The 25,933-nt window shown below is 40.4% G+C and overlaps 1 protein-coding gene across 8 annotated transcripts in view; it reads left to right on the forward strand.

The window, feature by feature from the left end:
• The window catches only part of LOC115189393 (uncharacterized), a 415,115-nt gene that overhangs the window by 127,048 nt on the left and 262,134 nt on the right, over positions 1-25,933 (forward strand). The gene's annotated exons all lie outside the window — the stretch shown is intronic.

Consider the following 25,933-nt stretch of genomic DNA (forward strand, 5'->3'; position numbering starts at 1 on the left):
GGACCTTTGAATGAGGCGCGTGCACGAGTCGCTCCTGAGGAGAAATTTTATTCGGCTGTTTAGGCTCAATGCATACTCCCGGTCGGAATATTATCACTTATCTACGAGATAAATGGCATAAAAATTGGTTTTAAACAGCGGTTGACATGCTTCGAAGTACGGTAATGGAATATTTAGACATTTTTGACACGCCAATGCGCCATGCGCGACACCGTGAAGAAGCATTCTGATAGTGTCTAGAACTCACGAACAAAACGTCGCTGTTTGGATATAACGATGAATTATTTGGGACCAAACCAACATTTGTTATTGAAGTAGAAGTCCTGGCAGTGTATTCTGACGAAGAACAAGCAAGGTAAGAACATTTTTCTTATAGGAAATGTGATTTTGGTGAAGGCTAAACTTGCCGGGTATCTAAATAGCTAGCCCTGTGATGCCGGGCTATGTACTTAGATTATTGCAAAATGTGCTTCATCCGAAAAGCTATTTTAAAATCGGACATATCGAGTGCATAGAGGAGTAATGTATCTATAATTCTTAAAATAATTGTTATGCTTTTTGTGAACGTTTATCGTGAGTAATTTAGCAAACTGTTAGTAAATTCCCCGGAAGTTTGCGGGGGTTATGCTTTTTCTGAACGTCACATGCTAATGTAAAAAGCTGTTTTTTGATATAAATATGAACTTGATTGAACAGACATGCATGTATTGTATAACACAATGTCCTAGGTGTGTCATCTGATGAAGATCATAAAAGGTTAGTGCTGCATTTAGCTGTGGTTTGGGTTTATGTGACATGATATGCTAGCTTGAAAAATGGGTGTCTGATTTTTTCTGGCTGGGCACTCTGCTGACATAATCTAATGTTTTGCTTTCGTTGTAAAGCCTTTTTGAAATCGGACAGTGTGGTTAGATTAACGAGATTCTTGTCTTTAAAATGGTGTAAAATAGTCATATGTTTGAGAAATTGAAGTAATAGTATTTCTAACGATTCAAAAATCGCGCCACTGGATTTCAGTGGCTGTTACGTAGGTGGGACGAGTTCGTCCCACATGCGCCAGAGAGGTTAAATATCCCAGAATGCTTTTGTATTTGAGTGTTATCTCAGTGAACGTCTCTACTCACTACCACATGTCATGTTATTGTCATATCTAAATGAGGAAAGCAGTTGAGGAGCTACGTTTTCTTTTTCTCTCCTCTTGTTCCAGATGTCCTGCTTAAGCCTGATATCAATATATGTTGTCTCAGTGACTGTAGGCCCACTACTCATGTTGCCCTGTGAGGGAGGGTGGCTAGCACTGTTACATGCTGATGTTATTGTCATATCTATAGGAAACTAGTTGAAAAGGTTTTTTGTTCTCTTTTATTGTTACAGATCTCCTGGTCCAGCCTGATATCTCCCTGACTGACTCAATGGGAGGGGTCTCCAGGGGCCACCAGGGGCCCGAGGTGTTCAGGGACTACAGCTTCACCATCACCTGCTCCACTCAGCCACAGTACCCAGGAGGCTCCTTCCTGCTCACGTTCACCGGCTCCAACAGAACCCAGACCCAGCCAGCTGTCAATCACTCTGCTGCCTTCCTCTTCCCTGCAGCAGATGACTCCCACCAAGGGAACTACAGATGTGTTTATGAGAATTATGTTTTCTCTCATAACTTCTCCTCTGAGAGTGGGCTCCTCACCCTCACCATCACAGGTAACTGAACATGAACCAGACTTATAACTTTGTCATTAACAGATTTCCCACAGATCTATCTGATGATGATCAGTCCCCTCATCAAAGGTGTTTCTGTTTGCAGCCTCTCCTCTGCCAGCCTTCATCATCAGACACGTTGTAGTGCTGCTGATCCTACTGACAGCCATCACCACCTCCTACCTGTACTACAAGGTAAAGACATTTACTCAGACGTTACAAGTCATTTAAACTAGAGGGAGAGGGTGAGGGGGAGAGGGAGGGAGAGAGAATGGAGATACTAGAGAGTAAATGTCTGACTGTTGGTGCTGTGTCTCCCTAGCCCACCAGGAGGCAGAAGAGAGTGAACAGGGTGAGCAGCATGGATCTTTATGTCAATGCCATGGAGACGGTCTCTCTGAGCTCCAGAGCTGAAGCTGGACCAGGAGAGGAGAGAGCAGCCCAGGGGACGGAGTAGGAGTAGAATGAACCTGATCCTACATGCTGATCTTAGGTCAGTTTTGTGTTTTAAATGGATGGTCAGCAGTGGACTGGTGTTTAAAATGTGGTGACAAACCTGAAGTGGTTCTAATTTTAATAACAAGTTCAGAATTAGTTCATCTTTCTAGAACCTTGGAAGAAATCTAAAAGGAGTGACTGCAACCACCATTATTACTTTTAGTTTGGTTTTTACCACCAGAGAAACATGGGGTTCTGGGTAACATGGGGTTTGGGGTAACATGGGGTTCTGGGTAACATGGGGTTCTGGGTAACATGGGGTTCTGGGGTAACATGGGGTTCTGGGTAACATGGGGTTCTGGGTAACATGGGGTTCTGGGTAACATGGGGTTCTGGGTAACATGGGGTTTTGATTATTTTAAGAGAGTTGCTTAATTACGTCTGTTTTGTGTTCCAGAATGTATTACTATCTTATTTAGTGTCTCTTAGATTCTTTATCTTATTTAGTGTCTCTTAGATTCTTTATCTTATTTAGTGTCTCTTAGATTCTTAATCTTATTTAGTCTCTTAGATTCTTTATCTTATTTAGTGTCTCTTAGATTCTTAATCTTATTTAGTCTCTTAGATTCTTTATCTTATTTAGTGTCTCTTAGATTCTTTATCTTATTTAGTGTCTCTTAGATTCTTTATCTTATTTAGTGTCTCTTAGATTCTTTATCTTATTTAGTGTCTCTTAGATTCTTTATCTTGAAGTGTTTCCATTATTAGTCCATGTATTATTATAATCATCTGTTCATTCTTTGTATTTAGATTTTTTTTAAATAAAGGGGGTTGTTGTTGTTTACCTCTCATGTTATTGATTATAAATGTTATAATATTGATTATGATGTAGATTGTTATGATGCTAGTAGTATATAGAACATGATGTTATTCTCTTAAGATCTGTGTGTTACAGAGAAAGTATAGTATTTAGTGCAGGTCTGATATACATTAGATTGTGTGGATATGTTCCAGATGAAGACCTGTTGTTCTCTAAACTGTCATGAATCACTCAATGCTTTTAATAAACTCACAGGCTGTCAGTCTTGTGTGATTCCCCTCCAGTTTTTTATTTCACGGTGGTCAAGGGGTTATTGATCATTAGTGATACCATCAGTGACACCAGACATCAGCTCAGCGCAGAGGTCCAACTCAGCACCATGACCCTTAGTGACCTCTCCCCCAGACAGACAGACAGACAGACAGACAGAGGCAGAATTCTGCATTTTCATATCACAATAACAGCTTTCTAATGCAACTGGAGGTGTTCTGAATATCACTACACAGGACAACAACTCCCATTGTTAGAGACATAGACATGAGCATCTTGTCACTATATACAGATGACAACACGCATGACTAAAGACAGTACAGTATGGGGAACAATCTAAATAGGATGACTAAAGACAGTGCAGTATGGATGGGGAACAATCTAAATAGGATGACTAAAGACAGTACAGGACGGGGAACTATCTAAATAGGATGACTAAAGACAGTACAGGATGGATGGGGAACGATCTAAATAGGATGACTAAAGACAGTACAGGACGGGGAACTATCTAAACAGGATGACTAAAGACAGTACAGGATGGGGAACTATCTAAATAGGATGACTAAAGACAGTACAGGATGGGGAACGATCTAAATAGGATGACTAAAGACAGTACAGGATGGGGAACTATCTAAATAGGATGACTAAAGACAGTGCAGGATGGGGAACTATCTAAATAGGATGACTAAAGACAGTGCATTATGGGGAACTATCTAAATAGGATGACTAAAGACAGTACAGGATGGGGAACGATCTAAATAGGATGACTAAAGACAGTGCATTATGGGGAACTATCTAAATAGGATGACTAAAGACAGTACAGGATGGATGGGGAACGATCTAAATAGGATGACTAAAGACAGTACAGGACGGGGAACGATCTAAATAGGATGACTAAAGACAGTACAGGATGGATGGGGAACGATCTAAATAGGATGACTAAAGACAGTACTGGATGGATGGGGAACGATCTAAATAGGATGACTAAAGACAGTACAGGATGGGGAACGATCTAAATAGGATGACTAAAGACAGTACAGGATGGATGGGGAACTATCTAAATAGGATGACTAAAGACAGTACAGGATGGGGAACGATCTAAATAGGATGACTAAAGACAGTACAGGACGGGGAACGATCTAAATAGGATGACTAAAGACAGTGCATTATGGGGAACGATCTAAATAGGATGACTAAAGACAGTACAGGACGGGGAACGATCTAAATAGGATGACTAAAGACAGTACAGGACAGGGAACGATCTAAATAGGATGACTAAAGACAGTACAAGACGGGGAACGATCTAAACAGGATGACTAAAGACAGTGCAGTATGGATGGGGAACGATCTAAATAGGATGACTAAAGACAGTACAGGATGGGGAACGATCTAAATAGGATGACTAAAGACAGTACAGGATGGGGAACGATCTAAACAGGATGACTAAAGACAGTACAGGACGGGGAACTATCTAAATAGGATGACTAAAGACAGTACAGGACGGGGAACGATCTAAATAGGATGACTAAAGACAGTACAGGATGGGGAACTATCTAAACAGGATGACTAAAGACAGTACAGGATGGATGGGGAACGATCTAAACAGGATGACTAAAGACAGTACAGGATGGATGGGGAACTATCTAAACAGGATGACTAAAGACAGTACAGGATGGATGGGGAACGATCTAAATAGGATGACTAAAGACAGGGCAGGATGGGGAACTATCTAAACAGGATGACTAAAGACAGTACAGGATGGGGAACGATCTAAATAGGATGACTAAAGACAGTGCATTATGGGGAACGATCTAAATAGGATGACTAAAGACAGTACAGGATGGGGAACTATCTAAACAGGATGACTAAAGACAGTACAGGATGGGGAACGATCTAAATAGGATGACTAAAGACAGTACAGGATGGGGAACTATCTAAACAGGATGACTAAAGACAGTACAGGACGGGGAACTATCTAAACAGGATGACTAAAGACAGTACAGGATGGGGAACGATCTAAATAGGATGACTAAAGACAGTGCATTATGGGGAACGATCTAAATAGGATGACTAAAGACAGTACAGGATGGGGAACTATCTAAATAGGATGACTAAAGACAGTACAGGATGGGGAACGATCTAAACAGGATGACTAAAGACAGTACAGGATGGGGAACTATCTAAATAGGATGACTAAAGACAGTACAGGATGGATGGGGAACGATCTAAATAGGATGACTAAAGACAGTACAGGACGGGGAACGATCTAAATAGGATGACTAAAGACAGTACAGGATGGATGGGGAACGATCTAAATAGGATGACTAAAGACAGTACAGGACGGGGAACGATCTAAACAGGATGACTAAAGACAGTACAGGATGGGGAACGATCTAAATAGGATGACTAAAGACAGTACAGGACGGGGAACGATCTAAATAGGATGACTAAAGACAGTACAGGATGGGGAACGATCTAAACAGGATGACTAAAGACAGTACAGGATGGGGAACTATCTAAATAGGATGACTAAAGACAGTACAGGATGGATGGGGAACGATCTAAATAGGATGACTAAAGACAGTACAGTATGGGGAACTATCTAAACAGGATGACTAAAGACAGTACAGGATGGGGAACGATCTAAACAGGATGACTAAAGACAGTACAGGATGGGGAACTATCTAAATAGGATGACTAAAGACAGTACAGGATGGGGAACTATCTAAACAGGATGACTAAAGACAGTACAGGATGGGGAACGATCTAAACAGGATGACTAAAGACAGTACAGGATGGGGAACGATCTAAATAGGATGACTAAAGACAGTACAGGATGGGGAACAATCTAAACAGGATGACTAAAGACAGTACAGGATGGGGAACTATCTAAATAGGATGACTAAAGACAGTACAGGATGGGGAACTATCTAAACAGGATGACTAAAGACAGTACAGGATGGATGGGGAACGATCTAAATAGGATGCCTAAAGACAGTACAGGATGGGGAACTATCTAAATAGGATGACTAAAGACAGTACAGGATGGGGAACTATCTAAATAGGATGACTAAAGACAGTACAGGATGGGGAACTATCTAAATAGGATAACTAAAGACAGTACAGGATGGATGGGGAACGATCTAAATAGGATGACTAAAGACAGTACAGGATGGGGAACTATCTAAATAGGATGACTAAAGACAGTGCAGTATGGATGGGGAACAATCTAAATAGGATGACTAAAGACAGTACAGGATGGGGAACTATCTAAATAGGATGACTAAAGACAGTACAGGATGGGGAACTATCTAAATAGGATGACTAAAGACAGTACAGGATGGGGAACTATCTAAATAGGATGACTAAAGAAAGTGCAGTATGGATGGGGAACTATCTAAATAGGATGACTAAAGACAGTGCAGTATGGATGGGGAACTATCTAAATAGGATGACTAAAGACAGTACAGGATGGGGAACGATCTAAATAGGATGACTAAAGACAGTACAGGATGAGGAACAATCTAAACAGGATGACTACAGACAGTACAGTATGGATGGGGAACTATCTAAATAGGATGACTAAAGACAGTACAGGACGGGGAACAATCTAAACAGGATGACTAAAGACAGTGCAGTATGGATGGGGAACGATCTAAATACAATGACTAAAGACAGTACAGGACGGATGGGGAACGATCTAAACAGGATGACTAAAGACATTACAGGACGGGGAACGATCTAAATAGGATGACTAAAGACAGTGCATTATGGGGAACGATCTAAATACAATGACTAAAGACAGTACAGGACAGGGAACGATCTAAATAGGATGACTAAAGACAGTACAGGACGGGGAACGATCTAAATAGGATGACTAAAGACAGTGCATTATGGGGAACGATCTAAATAGGATGACTAAAGACAGTACAGGACGGGGAACGATCTAAATAGGATGACTAAAGACAGTACAGGATGGATGGGGAATGATCTAAATAGGATGTCTAAAGACAGTACAGTATGGATGGGGAACTATCTAAATAGGATGACTAAAGACAGTACAGGACGGATGGGGAACTATCTAAATAGGATGACTAAAGACAGTACAGGATGGGGAACGATCTAAATAGGATGTCTAAAGACAGTACAGGATGGATGGGGAACGATCTAAATAGGATGACTAAAGACAGTACAGGATGGGGAACTATCTAAATAGGATGACTAAAGACAGTACAGGATGGGGAACTATCTAAATAGGATGCCTAAAGACAGTACAGGATGGGGAACTATCTAAATAGGATGACTAAAGACAGTGCAGGATGGATGGGGAACTATCTAAATAGGATGACTAAAGACAGTACAGGATGGGGAACTATCTAAATAGGATGACTAAAGACAGTACAGTATGGATGGGGAACGATCTAAATAGGATGACTAAAGACAGTACAGGACGGGGAACGATCTAAATAGGATGACTAAAGACAGTACAGGATGGGGAACGATCTAAATAGGATGACTAAAGACAGTACAGGATGGATGGGGAACGATCTAAATAGGATGCCTAAAGACAGTACAGGATGGGGAACTATCTAAATAGGATGACTAAAGACAGTGCAGGACGGGGAACTATCTAAATAGGATGACTAAAGACAGTACAGGATGGATGGGGAACTATCTAAATAGGATGACTAAAGACAGTACAGGATGGGGAACTATCTAAACAGGATGACTAAAGACAGTACAGGATGGGGAACTATCTAAACAGGATGACTAAAGACAGTACAGGATGGGGAACTATCTAAACAGGATGACTAAAGACAGTACAGGATGGGGAACTATCTAAACAGGATGACTAAAGACAGTGCAGGACGGGGAACTATCTAAATAGGATGACTAAAGACAGTACAGGATGGATGGGGAACTATCTAAATAGGATGACTAAAGACAGTACAGGATGGGGAACTATCTAAACAGGATGACTAAAGACAGTACAGGATGGGGAACTATCTAAACAGGATGACTAAAGACAGTACAGGATGGGGAACTATCTAAACAGGATGACTAAAGACAGTACAGGATGGGGAACTATCTAAACAGGATGACTAAAGACAGGACAGGATGGGGAACGATCTAAATAGGATGACTAAAGACAGTACAGGACAGGGAACGATCTAAATAGGATGACTAAAGACAGTGCATTATGGGGAACGATCTAAATAGGATGACTAAAGACAGTGCATTATGGGGAACGATCTAAATAGGATGACTAAAGACAGTGCATTATGGGGAACGATCTAAATAGGATGACTAAAGACAGTGCATTATGGGGAACGATCTAAATAGGATGACTAAAGACAGTACAGGACGGGGAACGATCTAAACAGGATGACTAAAGACAGTACAGTATGGATGGGGAACGATCTAAATAGGATGACTAAAGACAGTACAGGATGGGGATCAATCTAAATAGGATGACTAAAGACAGTACAGGATGGGGAACGATCTAAATAGGATGACTAAAGACAGTACAGGATGGGGAACAATCTAAATAGGATGACTAAAGACAGTACAGGATGGGGAACACAAACACAACTGAAATATTTGATCATTTAATAGTAATTCCCTATTTATCTATTGATCACTTCCAAATGTAGACCTGATAGAGACAATGGAAGATTTGAAATGTTTTGGTAATTGAATGTTCACTATTTCTGTTATTCTATTAAAATATTTTTCCAAACGCCCGGCAAAGGAAAGGCACCCTGTGTGAAAAATACTATGAGAAACAGTGACATACACTCTGAATGACCTAAATTGATCAATTCCATATTGGTCTTTCACAGTCAGACCAACCCAAGCTGTACTGTTCATATTGGTCTTTCACAGTCAGACCAACCCAAGCTGTACTGTTCATATTGGTCTTTCACAGTCAGACCAACCCAAGCTGTACTGTTCATATTGGTCTTTCACAGTCAGGCCAACCCAAGCTGTACTGTTCATATTGGTCTTTCACAGTCAGACCAACCCAAGCTGTACTGTTCATATTGGTCTTTCACAGTCAGACCAACCCAAGCTGCACTGTTCATATTGGTCTTTCACAGTCAGGCCAACCCAAGCTGCACTGTTCATATTGGTCTTTCACAGTCAGACCAACCCAAGCTGTACTCTTCATATTGGTCTTTCACAGTCAGACCAACCCAAGCTGTACTGTTCATATTGGTCTTTCACAGTCAGGCCAACCCAAGCTGCACTGTTCATATTGGTCTTTCACAGTCAGACCAACCCAAGCTGCACTGTTCATATTGGTCTTTCACAGTCAGGCCAACCCAAGCGGCACTGTTCATATTGGTCTTTCACAGTCAGACCAACCCAAGCTGTACTGTTCATATTGGTCTTTCACAGTCAGGCCAACCCAAGCTGTACTGTTCATATTGGTCTTTCACAGTCAGGCCAACCCAAGCTGTACTGTTCATATTGGTCTTTCACAGTCAGACCAACCCAAGCTGCACTGTTCATATTGGTCTTTCACAGTCAGGCCAACCCAAGCTGTACTGTTCATATTGGTCTTTCACAGTCAGGCCAACCCAAGCTGTACTGTTCATATTGGTCTTTCACAGTCAGACCAACCCAAGCTGCACTGTTCATATTGGTCTTTCACAGTCAGACCAACCCAAGCTGTACTGTTCAGTAGGATAATAGTAGACCAACCCAAGCTGTACTGTTCAGTAGGATAATAGTAGACCAACCTAACCTGTACTGTTCAATAGGATAATAGTACGCCTACAATTGAAACAGAGAAACTGAATTTTTTTTCAGGTTTTCGTTCTCTATGTCAGACTTTTTTAAACAGAAAAACAATACAATTGTATGTTCTAAATCCATAACAATGCTTAAACCACATCTGGAGACCACGATTGAGGTTTGGGAAAAATCAGAAATTTTGATTTTTGAGAGTAGTTCCCCTTTAATCAAGTGTGCAGGTACCTGTAGTTCAGGAACCTAGCACTATTGCTTGGTTAGCAGTGTTTCTGAATTATAGGCACCTAGCACTATTGCTTGGTTAGCAGTGTTTCTGAAGTATAGGCACCTAGCACTATTGTTGTATTAGCAGTGTTTCTGTATTACAGGCACCTAGCACTATTGTTGGATTAGCAGTGTTTCTGTATTACAGGCACCTAGCACTATTGTTGGATTAGCAGTGTTTCTGTAGTACAGGCACCTAGCACTATTGCTTGGATTAGCAGTGTTTATATAGTACAGGCACCTAGCACTATTGCTTGGATTAGCAGTGTTTATATAGTACAGGCACCTAGCACTATTGGTTGGATTAGCAGTGTTTCTAAAGACAATCACCTGGTGTAACCAACTTCACACAGCCCCCCAGCTGAAAGGCACACGGACACCCACAATTCAGGTTGACTCGGTTTTTATCTGCAGTAAAATATTTCAAACAGTGATGACAGGCATTGACAGGACGGTCACAGCCACACGTTCAATGCTCTCAGAATCTCTCTCTCAGACTGAATCTACAAAGTGATTGTATAATATACATGTGTTGTGTTTAGAAAAATAACCTAAATACAGAAAAGCATACCTGCAGTAAAAGATATCAAAAAGTTATGACAGGCACTGACAGGACGGTCACAGCCACACGTTCACTGGTTAGGTAGGACACAAGATATCATTTAGATAGGAGCGACAGTAGTGATACATGTTTAGGTAGACACAAGATGATAGGGCGTGGCGCAAATTACAAATTTCTCAAATCCAAAAACTTCAATTTTTCAAACATATGACTATTTTACACCATTTTAAAGACAAGACTCTCCTTTATCTAACCACATTGTCCGATTTCAAAAAGGCTTTACAACGAAAGCAAAACATTAGATTATGTCAGGAGAGTACCCAGCCAGAAAAAATCAGACACCCATTTTTCAAGCTAGCATATAATGTCACAAAAACCAAAACCACAGCTAAATGCAGCACTAACCTTTGATGATCTTCATCAGATGACAATCCTAGGACATTATGTTATACAATACATGTATGTTTTGTTCAATCAAGTTCATATTTATATCAAAAGCCAGCTTTTTAAATTAGCATGTGACGTTCAGAACTAGCATACCCACCGAAGACTTCCGGTGAATTTACTAAATTACTCACGATAAACGTTCACAAAAAAGATAACAATTATTTTAAGAATTATAGATACAGAACTCCTTTATGCAATCGCGGTGTCCGATTTTAAAATAGCTTTTCGGTGAAAGACCATTTTGCAATATTCTGAGTAGATAGCCCGGCCATCACAGGCTAGCTATTTTGCCACCCACCAAGTTTGGCACTCACCAAACTCAGATTAACTATAAGAAAAATTGGATTACCTTTGCTGTTCTTCGTCAGAATGCACTCCCAGGACTTCTACTTTACACCCAATGTTGTTTTGGTTCCAAATAATCCAGTTATATCCAAATAGCAACGTTTTGTTCTTGCGTTCAAGACACTATCCGAAGGGTGACGCGCCGGCACATATCGTGACAAAAAAATGCAAAATACTCCATTACCGTACTTCGAAGCATGTCAAACGCTGTTTAAAATCAATTTTTATGCGATTTTTCTCGTAAAATAGCGATCATTTTCCGACCGGGAGACGTTGTTTTCGTTCCAAGACTGAAAGAAGAAAATGGTGTCTTCACATGCACGTGCGCACCCGTGTCATTGTTCTCAGATCGACCACTATCCAAATGCGCTACTGTTTTCCGCCCAGGGACTGCAGAGTCATCATTCCCCGTTCTGGCGCCTTCTGAGAGCCTATGGGAGCCTTAGAAAATGTCACGTTACAGCAGAGATCCTCTATTTTCCATAAAGAGGCTATAGAAGGCCAAGAAATGGTCAGAGAGGGCACTTCCTGTATGGAATCTTCTCAGGTTTTGGCCTGCCATATGAGTTCTGTTACAGACACCATTCAAACAGTTTTAGAAACTTTAGGGTGTTTTCTATCCAAATGAAACAATTGTATGCATATTCTAGTTTCTGGGCAGGAGTAATAACCAAATTAAATCGGGTACGTTTTTTATCCGGCCGTGAAAATACTGCCCCCTATCCTAAACAGGTTAACTTACTCTAGTCGGACTGTCCAACGGACCCGCATGGGTGGCCTTTCTGAGTAGGGATTGTCTTGTCTGATTCTATCTGGCCGGGCGCATCTGTTTCAGGACCTGTCTGGGCTTGTGCGTAAACACAACCCATTCAACTTGATCAGGTGGTCCGAGTTGGGTGTGTCATTCAGTTCGCCCTGCTCACCGGACCGTTCATCTGGGGAACTTGTCCAGTCTGGTTCGGTGCATCTGTTTGCCCTGGCCGGCTGGTCTACTTGGCTTGATGTTTGATCGCTGCTGTCTGTCTGCAAAATCAACACAAATAAATAGTAAAATCCTATGAATACCGCTCCGACCAAGATTTGGCGGAAGTCTGAACGGGTAGGTCACTTACTATATCGCTCCAATTGGTGAAAGTCTGCTTGGGTGAGTGTATAGGTTATGACAGGACTTTGATCTGATTTGGCGAGTTCCTATCATAAATAGTAAAATCCTGCAGATACCGCTTCGACCAAGTTTTTGGTGGAGGTCTGAATGGGTAGGTCACTTATGATATCACTCCAATTGGTGGAGGTCTGCTTGGGTGAGTGTGTAGCCTACGATAACGCTTTGACCCAGGGTGGCAAAGGTCTGTTTAAAACGATGGAAACTGGAAACAGAACGAGATCCAGAGGGGGACGCATTGATGACAACTCAGTTCCGGAACTCGGTGGTTGAAGCAGGCTGGAGGATGTGGTGGGACTAACTTCAAATTCACACAAAGAGTTCTGTGACTATGTGATCCATGCCGTGGAGAAATACAGAATGGATGAACAGACTTATCGAACAAGGAAAAGACATTCAAAGAAAACTGACCGACAAAGGAAAAAAGAAAGTTCAGGCCCCAGTAACGACTCCCGTGCCAGAGATAGGGACAATGGCTGCAGTCTCCCCAGGTGGGCCTCACGCCTCCCTCCAGGCAGGCCCAAGTTCAACCCACACCAATATGTATACACAACCCCAAAATTGGAATGGTGGTAATAAGCAACAAAAAGGAGAAAAAAAGGACCCAGAAGCTCACCAGGGGCACCTGGTGTCTGTTGGGGATGCCTACAGCCAGGACATCCCAGACGAGAGTGCCCTACAAATCCTTGGCAGGATCGAAATGGAGGGAACCAAAACAATTGGAAACCACCAGTCAACAAGAACCAAAGTAACTGGCAGCCACCTGGAAATGGAAACCAGAGTAACTGGAACCCAAGTGGTGGATGGCAGAGCAAGCAACGTCAGCCATTAGGCCCTGTGAACCCATGATTGGGGCAAAATCAAGGACACTAGGGATGCCAAGGGAATCCTACAGGGGAGGGTCAGTTCCCAATGATAACCATGAGAGCTGACCAAGAACCTATACTGCAGGTTCACATAGAGAACAGAGGCACACCCATGATGATAGATACTGGAGCCACTTACACATGTGTAAATACAAATTATGCCTCTCATCTCCCCATGTTTGGTAAATATGCCAAAACAACATACTATGCCAAATTCTCGGGAAACACGCAGCTAATTCCAATGACTGCTCCAGTTCGTCTGATGGATGATGTAAAATCAGCTCAATCCCCAATTAATCTGTTAGGAAGAGATGCTCTATGCAAAATGGGCATACAAATTAGGTATTCTCCTGAGGGAGTAATAATTGAAAAAACAGGATTACAATTACTAATGGTAACAACAGGTGAGACAGCTAATGTATATTGGTTGGGAGGCATTGAGGCAGAGATAAATATAACTAAGGAAGTGGGGTGAATTTGTTCAGGCCCAAATATATCAATCTGATAGAGCAAAATCAGAATATCACTGCACAATGCAATATGACCTATACCAGGGCCACTTGTAAGAACAACTCTGGGTTATGGGTGCGAATGGAAAGTCAACGCCAATTATGTCTCAGCACATTATCATTGGGAAACAGGGAGCTGCACTGGATGTGACTGACAGAGATGGATCTGAGTTTGTTCAAAAGTGGTTCAATGTCTCTGACTCTGTCCCTCACATTACATTGCTGGTAAATCAGGGATTTACATCAAAGGATTTGGGACCAATGATGAGGAGAGCTAAGAGAAGGAAGTGGAACAAAACAGACAATCCATTAATTTTCCATTCCACAGAAAAGGCTGTTATTAAAATACTGACCACAACAGTGATGAATGGGGATCCTAGGGAAGTAGAGGTTACTGTTAATCAGCAGGTACAGTTAGGTGAAGAAATAGGATTAGTCAGTGAACTACGACAGGAAATGTAAAAAATCATACCAGTTGAGGTATGGTCGCAACATGACACAGATGTTGGATTCATGAAGTCAGCAAGTCCTGTTATTAACATCAAAGTGAAATCTGATGCTAAACCTACTTGGAAAGCTCAATACCATATGAAGCCAGAAGCTGAAGAAGGGATAAGCAAGACCATTGAAGGGTTGATAAAAGCAGGTGTACTGATAGAAACACAAAGCTTTTGCAATACAACTCTGCTACCCATCCAATGGTAAAAAATGGAGACTGGTACATGACTTAAGAGCAATCAATCACATTGCACAAGATTGGCCTTCGGAAGTTCCAAACCCTCACACACTGCTGACTAATGTTCCCCTGGATGCCAAGTACTTTACAGTGATTGACTTATGTGTAGCATTTTTTGGTGTGCCCCTGGCGGAAGAATGTAGACACATGTTTGCGTTTACATACAGAGGAAGGCAATTTTCTTACAACCGTCTCCCCCAGGGGTTTAGGCACTCCCCCCATGTATGCAATCAGATATTGAGGGCTGATTTGGAAGAATGAGTGTTTCATGGCACACTGATTCAATATGTTGACGATCTGTTGATCTGTGTGTCTACGTTGGAACAGTGCCATTCTGACTCCTTGAAAGTACTGCAACAATTGACAAAAGGAGGACACAAAGTCTCTAAAACAAAGCTTCAGTACTGCCAACCCCAGGTTGAGTACCTAGGAAGAACTATAGCTCATGGAACTAAGGCAATAGGACCAGGACAGCTGGAAGGCATTAGCAAAGCACTGTTGCCACAAATAGTAGCTCAAATGATGACCTTTTTAGGGATGACTGGGTTTAGCTCAGATTGGATAGAGGAATATGTAGTTAAAAAAGCTCCTTTGCGAGAGATAGTGAAAGAAGCAGGACAACTCAATCTCAGGGTGCAACTAGACTGGAACACTGATGCTCTGATTGCATTTGAGACACTAAAAAGGAAATGCAAACAGCACCAGCCTTAGCAGCCCCAGATTACACAAAACCATTTTTGTTATACATAGCAAATAGGTGTGATAGTTATGCAGCAGCTGTACTTATGCAGGAAACATGCAGTGGTAGAAAGAAACAGCCAATTGCGTATTACAGTACTAGATTGGATCCAGTAGCTCAAGGTTATCCACCGTGTTACCAAGGGTTGGCGGCATTACATTATGCTTATGATAAAGCGTCAACCATAACTATGGGATATCCTGTGACAATAAGCATGCATCATAAAATAGTGGAGCTGATAGAACAGGTTAAATGTGTACTTACTTGCTAGAACTTTGGATTACATGACTCTGCTGACTTATCCAGATGTCTCCATTAAAAGACGTAATACTGTCAACCCAGCTGAAAGAGTTCCGTTGAAATTTGAAGGGAAAGCTCATGATTGTGTTGCAGAATCTCTAAAGTTTACCAAATTGCGTCCAGATCTTGAATCTATACCATTGATAGACAGAGAGGGAAGTGATGTGGAGAACTACTTTGTAGATGGTTCCTGTTATAAAGATTATACAGGTAATCATGCAGGGTATGTAGTAGTGAGACAACAAGGAAAGGATTTCATTGAGGAAAATTTGAGTATTGTCCTCAACCATGTTCAGCCCAATTGGCAGAAGTTAAAGCATTGATTGCAGTGTGTGTGCTAGGGTAAGGAAAAACAGTTAATATCTATACTGATTCAGCTTATACACATGGTGTATGTCATTTATTTGGTGCAGTTTGGAAACAGATAGGATTTAAAAAGAGTGATGGTACTCCTATCCAGCATCACGCACAAATAGTTCAATTAATGACAGCATTAATGTATCCTCGGAAGATAGCCATAATAAAATGTCAAGCACACAAAAAAGGTAATGACTTTGTTGTCAGAGGCAATAATGCAGCAGATGAAGCTGCTAAAAAGGCTTCTAAATGTATTGTTCCAATACTGACAGCACCTTTGATGGATCTTGTTGCCCTTGCCTCCTTACCATCTCCTGCCGACTTAGATCAAATTTAGTCTCGAGCTGGGATTAACTTCGTACATCTAGGCGTTCCGCTAGCGGAACCCCGTTCCACCAGCGGAACCCCTAGCCAACAGCCAATGGAATCGCAGGGCGCAAAATACAAAACAACAAAAATACCACAATTCAATTTTCTCAAACAATAAACTATTTTACACGATTTTAAAGATAAACTTCTCGTTAACCTCTATGGGACCGGCGGGACGAATTCGTCCCACCTACGTAACAGCCAGTTGAATCCTGTGGCGCGATTTTCAAAACGTTTGAAATGCTATTACTTCAATTTCTCAAACATATGACTATTTTACAGCTATTTAAAGACAAGACTCTCGTTAACTTCTTGGGGCTATGTGGGACGTTAGCGTGCCCCCCGTGGCGCACCCTATCAACAGCAGGTGCATTTCAAGAGCGGCAAATTTGAAACCAAATAAATGTCAAAATTCAGATTTCTCAAACATACAACTAACTTACAGCCTTTGAAAGATAAACATCTTCTTAATCTAACCACGTTTACCGATTTCAAAAAGGTTTTACGGGGAAAGCATAAAGTTAGGTTATGTTAGGAGAGTACATTGACAATAGCTGTGTGTAATGCATTGTCGATTCAAAGACAGGCGTCACCAAAACCATACAATCAGCTAAAATTATGCACTAACCTTTTACAATCTCCATCAGATGACACTCCTAGGACATTATGTTAGACAATGCATGCATTTTTAGTTCTATCAAGTTCATATTTATTTCTAAAAACAGCGTTTTACTATGGCGTTGATGTTCAGGAAATCGCTTCCCTCCAATACCGGCAGTCAAGTCAGGACAACAAAATAATTTATTAATATTAGAAAACATTGCTAAAATATTATATTGTCATTCAAAGAATTATAGATTTACATCTCTTGAACGCAATGGACTTGCCAGATTTAAAATTAACCTTACTGGGAAATCACACTTTGCAATAATCTGAGCACTGCGCCAGAAAAATACGCATTGCGATACAGACTAACCGCCATGTTGGAGAGATCTAAAATCGAAAATACTATGTAAATAATCCATTACCTTTGATTCTCTTCATCAGATGTCACTTCCAAAGAGTCCCAGGTCCATAACGAATGTAGTTTTGTTCAAAAAAGCTCATCATTTATGTCCAAAAACCTCCGTGTTGTAGCACATGATCTAAGCCAGCCGGACTTCACTTCACTTCAAGAACGGAAAAAATATATTTCCGTTCGTTCAAACATGTCAAACGTTGTATCGCATAAATCATTAGGGCCTTTTTTAACCAGAACATGAATAAAATTCAAGGCGGACCATTGGGTTCTCTTTTAAAACGTTTCGGAATGAGAGTACCCACCATCAAATCGCACGCCAGGTGTCTAATGGGCCATCGCCGTTCCATGACTCTTATTCGGTCAGATCTCAGAGTAGAATACTCAAAACACTTTGTAAAGGCTGGGGACATCTTGTGGAAGCAATAGGAAGTGCCAGAATATTCCTAACCCCCTTTGTTTTTCAATGGCATAGGCTCAAAGTCAATTCAACACATCAGGTATCCACTTCCTGTCAGAATCTGTCTCAGGGTTTTGCCTGCCAAATGAGTTCTGTTATACTCACAGACACCATTCAAACAGTTTTTGAAACTTTAGGGTGTTTTCTATCCAAACCTGAACAATAATATGCATATTCTAGCTTCTGAGTTGGTGTAATAGGCAGTTTAAAATGGGCACATATTTTTTCAAAAAATTCTCAATACTGCCCCCTAGCCCTAACAGGTTTTAACAACACAGAAGGACAGAATGAGATGGGGAAGTTTAAAGGCAGAGGTGAGTCTACATGCCACTTAAAGAGTACTTCCGTTGTGAGGATAGCTCCTCCGTGGATAACATAGCTATGAAATAGACTTCTTCATACCTACCGCCACTAGAATATTGGAAAACTGTGACTTGTAGTAAACCACTACAGACTCCCTCAACACTAATTCTGACTGACCTCCAGGCATTTACCTGATAATTACTTGATTACGTCAGACTCATTCTGAACAAGTTGTAGTCCACCAGGACACCTGGTTTTCTTCCCTTGACATGAGCACGATTGTGTAAGCAAAAACGCACATGTAAAACGGAACATCCAATTAGGATTTATGCTAGGATCACTTCAGGGCCCGAGCAAAATACCGGCCTTAGTAAAGTTTAACATTTACTTTGAGGCCTTTGACACTACAGCTACAGTACTCACTAGTTTTCTTCCCAGAAGTCCATAGGTCATCCCTGTAGACTGCCCAAAACTAGTGTCTTACAGCTGAAGACCTATCATGTAGTTATCAACTTAAAACATGTTGAGGACAGACGTTCCGCTAGCGGAACGCCTCACCAATATCCAATGGTAGAGGTGGCGCGAAATACAAATAACCTTAAAAATGCTATAATTTCAATTTCTCAAACATATGACTATTTTACACGATTTGAAAGATAAGACTCTCGTTAATCCAACCACATTGTCCGATTTCAAAAAGGCTTTACAGCGAAAGCAAAACATTAGATTTTGTCAGGAGAGTACCCAGCCAAAAATAATCACACAGCCATTTTCAAAGCAAGCATATGTCACAAAAACCAAAACCACAGCTAAATGCAGCACTAACTGATCTTCATCAGATGACACTCCTAGGACATTCTGTTATACAATACATGCATGTTTTGTTCAATCAAGTTCATATTTATATCAAAAACCATCCTTTTACATTAGCATGTGATGGTCAGAAGTAGCATACCCACCGAAAACTTCCGGTGAATTTACTAAATTACTCATGATAATTGTTGACAAAATACATAACAATTATTTTAAGAATTATAGATACAGAACTTCTTTATGCAATTTATGTCAGATTTTAAAATAGCTTTTCGGCGAAAGCAAATTTTGCAATATTCTGAGTACATAGCTCGGCCATCAAGGCTAGCTATTCAGACACTCGCCAACATCGGGGTAACCTAAACTCAGAATTACTATTAGAAAAATTGTATTACCTTTGCTGTTCTTCGTCGGAATGCACTCCCAGGACTGCTACTTCAACAACAAATGTTGTTTTTGTTCCAAATAATCCATAGTTATGTCCAAATATCCCCGTTTTGTTCGTGTGTTCAGGTCACTATCCAAAGGGTAACGCGCGAGCGCATTTCGTGACAAAAAATGTCAAAATGTTCCATTAACGTACCTAGAAGGATGTCAAACGCTGTTTAAACTTAATTTTTATGCTATTTTCCTCGTAAAATAGCGATAATATTCCAACCGGACAACGTTGTATTCATTCAAAGAGGGAAATAAAAAAATGGCCATGTCTCGTGAATGCGCATCTGCAGTCTCTGAGTCACCAGGAAGTCCACTCAGAAACTGTGGTACTATACTTTGCCCAGAGACAGGAGACACATTAATCCGGTTTCTGAAGGCTTTAGAGAGCCAATGGAAGCCTTAGAAAGTGTCACGTAACAGCTCAGATACTGTAATTTTGATAGAGAGGCAACAGAAGGAATACAATTTCGCAGACAGGGCACTTCCTGCTTGGATACCTCTCAGGTTTTTGCCTGCCATATGAGTTCTGTTATACTCACAGACACCATTCAAACAGTTTTAGAAACTTTAGAGTGTTTTGTATCCAAATCTACTAATTATATGCATATTCTAGTTGCTGGCCAGGACTAATGATCAGATTAAATCGGGTACGTTTTTTTATCCAGCCGTGAAAATACTGCCCCCTAGCCATAAGAGGTTAAAACATTCATACGGTTGTGTATAATCTATTCTAAACCCATATGGGGCCTCTAATCTTTTGTGCTTCCACCCATACATCCAATTCCTGACACTATTTTCCCAGCCAGTTTGGTTGTAATATCTTTGATAATATGGATTAGCCAAATATGACAAACATTCAGCTGGACAATAAGGCCTTTCTGATCTACTCAAATAACCAACGTTTTTATTAACACAGAGAGAGCCTGGTAACATTAAAAGGGTGAGGAACATAACCATATTTTCAGTAATCCAACCAGCTGAAAATATGCGCTGGTACTTAAGGAATATGATGTCAGATCAGTTGTCGTCAGAGACATTATTACTGATGATAGGATGACATAAACTGTATCTTGGAAAGTCTACACATTCTAGTTATCAGATTCACATGGAATTGTTGTGCAATTTAAATGTTTAAATATGAAACTATTTGTGAAAAGATTAAATGTAATTTTAGCTTCTAAATGAGAGAATGGTTTACATAAAGTAAAAACTCTGCTCACTCAGTGGCCCCGCCCAAGTGAACAGACATTGGTTGCAAACTATGAAACACGCCCTTCTCTCCCACCACTACATAAGCCCCTTTACGAAAATATCAACTGTTGTTCCCGAGGACGTGAGGACTTCTGTCCATGCGTTAAAAAGGGCTAATATCAACTACAGAACTAAGACAACCTCAGGGTGAGCTCTGGTTGCGAACGGTTGAACAACCATAACCTAACGAAAATAGCATCGTTTTCCGAGGACGTGAGGACTGCTGTCCATACGTTAAAAAGGGCGAATTTCAATGTGGAGGTGACGATTGATGGATGAATTTCGACTATACCAGCCAGAATATAGCATGAGCTAAAAGTATGGCAACTTGTTATGAACTTTGACCTCTTATTCACTAAAGAAGAGATTCCTCCTAGCTGTTGAGATAGCGGCAGCAGCAGCTGTAAACGTGGGCTAGGAAAAGACGGACAAAGTATCTGTCCTACCACACGACGACGGTACTACAACATGTCCACTTTACCACCAGACATTCTTCAGAGGACAAGAGATCTATGCTGGGCAACCCAGCCTTCCATTGACGACCAATCTATCGAAGCGCAGCTCAGAGTAAATATTTCTAGCATTTTCCTTTTTCAGATGGGCGGTTATTTAGAATGCATAAGATTCTGTATTTACGATAGCATAGCTTCACAAGGTCTGATCAGAGACCCAATCCTTTTGTTCCTTAGTCTTCCCGCGCTTTCATTCAAACTCAACCCCCTTTCTTTGTGTAACTAGCCGTCATATCGGTTCCGTCCACCAGGGATGTTTTCTTGTATGATATAATTAGTAATCAATGTATGATCCATCCTGTGTATATGTAATTCTGTGTGATTATTTATGTCACGTCCTGACCATGGTAAGCTGTTATTTTCTATGGTAGAGTAGGTCAGGGCGTGACAGGGGGGTTTTCTAGTTTCGTTTTTTCTATGTTGTTCTAGTTTTGTATTTCTATGTTGGGTTGTTCTAGTTTTTGTATTTCTATGTTGGGCTTTGTTTGAGATGATCTCCAATTAGAGGCAGCTGGTCATCGTTGTCTCTAATTGGAGGTCATATTTAAGTTGGTGTTTGTCCCACCTGGGTTTGCGGGAGATTAATTTTGAGTAGTGTATGTTTCACCTCTGCGTCACGGTTTGTTGTTTTTGTCATTCAGTTTATTTGTGTATTGCATAGCTTCACAGTATAAATAATATGTGGAATGACACACGCTGCACTTTGGTCCGCTCATTCCTACGACAACCGTGACAATTTAGGTATTTAGTAAATAAATAATTAAACCAAATTTGGTATTGCTGATTCAACTTGTTAGCCAGGGTTCGTGAAGACAACCAAGATTTATACGATGTTCAGATGAGACTGAATAAGGTGACGATTAATAATTGACCGCTATTGATATAAAAGATTACCAGGTCTTTAAGTGTTCATTTGGAAGATAACAGCTCTATAAACACTCTTTCGTGGTGCCCCGACTTTCTAGTTTATTACATTTACATGATTAGTTTAATCAGGTAATATTAATTACAGTAGAAATGATTTTATAGAATAGCATGTCATATCACTGTATCCGGCATAGCAAAGACACGACACAAGTGTCTACGGTCCTTAATCCTTTAACAGGTTTTTCATTTGTGACATCACTGTTGTCAGAGAGGTGTCTGCGAGGGAGGATCTTGTTTAGGTGTCTTATTTAGAATTACGTTATAAGGGTTTATTAAGATTACTTTATTATTCTCACTGCTTTTATTTCTCCTCGTTTATTATTATTTGTATTGTTTTATTATTTTCATATATTTTCTACATAACTGAGATAACCTCATGCAAGGCTAAGTAATACATGCACATGCTTCCACACTCTATACTTAAAGGATAATTGGCTTGAGAATGGATGTTTTACTCCTTTCTTGGTAATTATGATTGGAGATGTTTGGTCCTGAGTCGCCAGTGTGTATGAGAAAGTGGAGCTCAGATTGTTAAGATGGACGAGAGGTTGATTACCTCCATAGAGTTTCAGAAGGTGCTCCCCTTCTCATCTATACTGGAAAATGTAATTGTGTGGAACTCTGTGAGTTCCAAAGGGGGGTTATGTAGGTGAAAATTCATGGTTAATTATGGGGTTAATTAATAGACATGTGTAAACAGAATAAAGGCTGAGCTCAGGAGAATGTACAGACTGGGTCAACATGGAGTTAATCACGAGACATGCAAAAGTAGAACGTAAGCAGAAAATGTGTGCCTGTGCTATTATAGGCCTGAGGGAAGTAATTACCTAGTCCTGTGACTAGTGTTGAGACATACAATTGCATTATGTATGTATGCCTGTGCTGTTGTAGGCCTGAGGGAAGTCATTTCCTGTCCTGTGACTAGATTTAAGGCATGTGATTCTATTGTATATGTATGTCTGTGCCATTACAGGCTTGGGGAGAGCCATTGTGTTGTCCCATGAGTTTCATGGGACAGACACCTACATTTGTGTATGGATACGCCACCAATAGAATCGGTAAACAAGCAAGAATTGAGACAGAGAGATAATGGTGGCAAGAGGCCAAGGGGTGTTAATCATATACATAGAGGAGAGTGACCATGTGTGTTATCTGAAAGTGGAAACCTATAAAGCATGAGGTCTGTGGCAAGAGAATTCAGTTGTTCCATGGAATTGCTCAGCTCTGTTACCTTGTAATAAAGTCTAATTTAATTCACAATTTCCGGTATTGGTGAAGTATTTGATTCAATATTTTCCAGGAGGAGGAGGAGCTCCAGTGGGGGTCGGTGATCGGGTGCTGCTGGCGAATAAGGGTGAACGTGGAAATTGGAAGCTGGCTGATTGTTGGGAGAACAACCTCTATATTGTTACGGAGAAGAATAGCGACATCCACATCTTCAAGATACAGAACATGTCAACTGGCCAGGAGAAAACAGTCCACCGTAAGCTGATAACGCCTGTAAACTTCTTGCCTCCCTCTGACACTGCCTTGGAGACACCTAATACGGGAGGATCACAGTGATGAGATGGAGGACTCATCCATGAACGATATACCTGAAATGGAGTGAGAGGACCAGTGCTGGCGAGGGACCCTCAGAACTTACTATATTCTGAGGGTGCCACTGGTGGCACAAGTGTGTCAGAGCTAACATTTGGAGAATAAATGTCAGAACACTCTGAAGAAGAAAGACGTTCTGAAGATACCGCTGGCAGCACAAGATCCAGAAACAGTCCCAGAACCTTTGACCTTGACTATCCACCTTTCCCCTCGTCAATCTAAACACAATACCCCATAATGACATAGCAAAAACAGGTTTTTAGAAATGTTTGCAAAAAAAAAACGTAAATATCACATTTACATAAATATTCAGACCCTTTACTCAGTACTTTGTTGAAGCAGTCCAGTAATTCCTTGTCATTAACCCCTAGAGATTTGCTGCTCTGCCTTACCACTGAGCTAGTCTATAGCTAGGGACTGTGCCTCAGACTCAACAGTAAGGGCCTTACAGTAAAGTGGACTGTCCTCAGACTCAGCTGTAAGGGCCTTACAGTAAAGTGGGCTGTCCTCAGACTCAACAGTAAGGGTCTTACAGTAAAGTGGGCTATCCTCAGACTCAACAGTAAGGGCATTACAGTAAAGTGGGCCATCCTCAGAGCCTAATGCCTATGCTGCCTCGCCCTCACTCTATAAACCCTGCACCTCTTCAGGATGATCCAGGACCGAGTTTCTGCTGTAGAGCACTATGACGGGGTGCCCCCTGTAAACTGGGTTGGTTTAGCCCAGAATCACCCCTCTTACGACCCCTACCAATGCACTCAGTACCTATAGTCTAGTCTCAGGTTACTTTATACCAGCCACTCAGGTCTCCTCTAGACTAATTTACCAGATGCTAAAAATACTCAATTAATCAAATATTTTTCAGAAACTGAAAGTAAAACGACATGCACTTGAATGACTCTTTGATAACACAGGTTTCAGAACAATAAGGAAAGTTTATTCAAAATCCCAGAAAGGAGGCATAAAAAATCCCAGATCAATCAGTCAATCACAAATCAATATCACCAATCAATGATAAGCAACATCAACAGTAAATTAAATTGATAGACACCTTCAACGCCCTTAACTATACCCTTATTGCCAATACAATATTTTTGTTGTATTTTACAACTTTATGAGAAGCACAGTAATTAATACATAGAAAAACAGGTTTTTACCTTCTACAACTTTATATACTGTTTTTTATCTCCCCCCTCAGGATGATCAGTCCCTCAGTTGGCGTCTAAAAACTCTACCGGCTACTTTAACACACTTCTATCAATGAGGTAACCTTAAGGATCCCTCCTAGAATTTTACTTTAACTGAGAATAATACAAATCTAAATATGAGTTTCATATAAATCTAAATATGAATTTAATAGAAATCTAAATATGAATTTAATATAAATCTAAATATGAGTTTAATATAAATCTAAATATGAGTTTAATATACATCTAAATATGAGTATAATATAAATCTAAATATGAGTTTAATATAAATCTAAATATGAGTTTAATATAAATCTAAATATGAGTTTAATATAAATCTAAATATGAATTTAATATAAATCTAAATATGAATTTAATATAAATCTAAATATGAGTTTAATATAAATCTAAATATGAGTTTAATATAAATCTAAATATGAGTTTAATATAAATATAAATATGAGTTTAATATAAATCTAAATATGAGTATAATATAAATCTAAATATGAGTATAATATAAATAAAATTATATTTCAAGCTAAAAAGCTACAGCAGAAATCTTCTTCCATCAGTCCACAGGTTGTTCAAGCTAATAGAGAGTCGTACAGGTTGTTGAAGCTAATAGAGAGTCGTACAGGTTGTTCAAGCTAATAGAGAGTCGTACAGGTTGTTCAAGCTAATAGAGAGTCGTACAGGTTGTTGAAGCTAATAGAGAGTCGTACCCTTCTCCAAAATCATGCCTCCTTTATACCCTCCATCTTCCTTTCTGTTAACTCATTGTGGCTAACAC

Source organism: Salmo trutta, unplaced genomic scaffold (assembly GCF_901001165.1).
Source record: "Salmo trutta unplaced genomic scaffold, fSalTru1.1, whole genome shotgun sequence".
NCBI lineage: Eukaryota > Metazoa > Chordata > Actinopteri > Salmoniformes > Salmonidae > Salmo > Salmo trutta.